The sequence below is a fragment of the Ipomoea triloba genome, chromosome 14, assembly GCF_003576645.1.
Source record: "Ipomoea triloba cultivar NCNSP0323 chromosome 14, ASM357664v1".
NCBI lineage: Eukaryota > Viridiplantae > Streptophyta > Magnoliopsida > Solanales > Convolvulaceae > Ipomoea > Ipomoea triloba.
This window is the reverse complement of record NC_044929.1, coordinates 6,293,920-6,295,766: the sequence shown is the minus strand read 5'-3', so window position 1 is coordinate 6,295,766 and position 1,847 is coordinate 6,293,920. Positions and strand designations below refer to the sequence as shown.

The 1,847-nt window shown below is 36.7% G+C and overlaps 1 pseudogene; it reads right to left on the bottom strand.

Annotated features, from left to right (window-relative positions):
• Positions 1-279: 279 nt before the first annotated feature.
• The window catches only part of LOC116003857, a 4,875-nt pseudogene continuing 3,307 nt past the window's right edge, over positions 280-1,847 (bottom strand).

Below are 1,847 nucleotides of genomic sequence, written 5' to 3'. Positions count from 1 at the left end.
TGGAACCAAAACAATGCCAAGGAAGTATTATTGCACCTTAATATTAAATAGAGAGTATTGTAAGTTTGGGGTTGCCGGACTATTGTAAGAAAGTGTAATACCTTACATACAAAAAGTAACTAAAGAGTTCATTATGAAAAAATTGTATGAAAAACTTACGTAGCAGTACATGAAATAATGTTCAAGCTCAAACTATCATTCATATAAATAAACTTTAAAATAAAAAATAATATGAATTTATCAAATGTTAAACATTTTCAAAATAAATATCAAGCAACATCATTCTGGGAGTTTGTGTTGATCATCTCTCCAAATAAATTCATGTGGCGAAACAATACTCTCAACATAGGAGAGTATGGCAGCATTAGCATAATATTTTGATTCTCCAGCTGAGAAATGATTGTCCTGCAGTTTGTTATTTTTCACATCAAAAACTAATATTTGCCGATCGAGAACCTTTGTAACAACTGCATATCAACACTTTGGTATTGCATTTGGAAGAGTATAATGCGGTGATATGACTCAGAGATGACAAATTGACTGACCCACGATTCCTTCACTCTATATTCCTTCATAACCCACACTTGTAGTTTCTCTTCTTCTTCTTTCCCCGGCAAACCATGCAGAGACAGCCGTCAATGATTCCCAGGCCAAGAATAAATGATCTTTTGAGGTATGTGTGTGATTCTGGGGTGGGCATGCAGCTCTTTAAATTCATCCCTCTCGGCCTTAAAATAAATGATTGTTTGAGGTCTCCTTATCCAACTAATTGCCCTCCAATGAAGTGTGTTCCGAAAGTTAACGCCCATTCTAGAGTTGTATTCCCGATAAGGATATGACACTTTTCGCCACTCTTTGTTCTTGAGGCTGGCTGTTGGGAAAACGAGGCAACGTCAACTAACTGACACTCTTTAGGAAAAAGAGAACAACTAAACCAGAATATGAAGTTTGTGCTGCCTTAAAAGCGTTATTTGCCTGGTAACGGTGTAGTTAAGAATCTCGGCACCCTTTCGACAGGTTACACAGACTAACTGGACTAAATTTACCTCAACTATAACCCAGACGAACCTCACTTTGGTTATGGATGTGACGTCTAAGCTGTCGTAGAACGCCGCCACCAGCATTCGCCTTTGTCCGCGGTAGGAGAGCTTGAAATGGGGGTCTTGTATTATGGAACGCCATTCTTTGCATACGCATTCACATCGGATGAGAGCTTCTATCGTCAACTTCAAAAGTATGGGGCGAATGATTTCAATTGGAACGTACATGGATGTATGTTTGTATATGGTGAATTGATTCGCTAGCAGAGATGAGAGGATCGGAGTGGATGCGGCATATCAGATTTGCTTTTTATATCGGTGGCTCACTAGGTTTTTGGTTCCAGGGTTTTAGAATTTAGATTATATTCTTCTTCTTCTCGCAGGGTGAACTACTTAGCTGGGCTCTTTGTGAGTACATTGAGGCAGATTATTGTGTGGACCATGGTTCACAGAGCTGTGTGGACCATAATAAAATGTACATTTTTAATGTACTAAATATACATTATAGTATAAAAATAATGTACGTACATTCAGTACAAAAATAATGTACATTTAGTACATTAAAAATGTACATTTTATTATGGTCCACACGGCCGCGTGAACCATGGTCCACACAATAATCTGCTGTCTTCCTTGAGTCACTACTGTTATTTACATGTTCAGTATACATATTCAGTATCTTGTCGAGCATGGGTGTGAGGCAATGGGAAGAAAATTTAGCCTTTTATGGAAGAGGTTTATATCATAATTAAGATATATATATATATATATATATATATATATATATATATATATATATATATATAT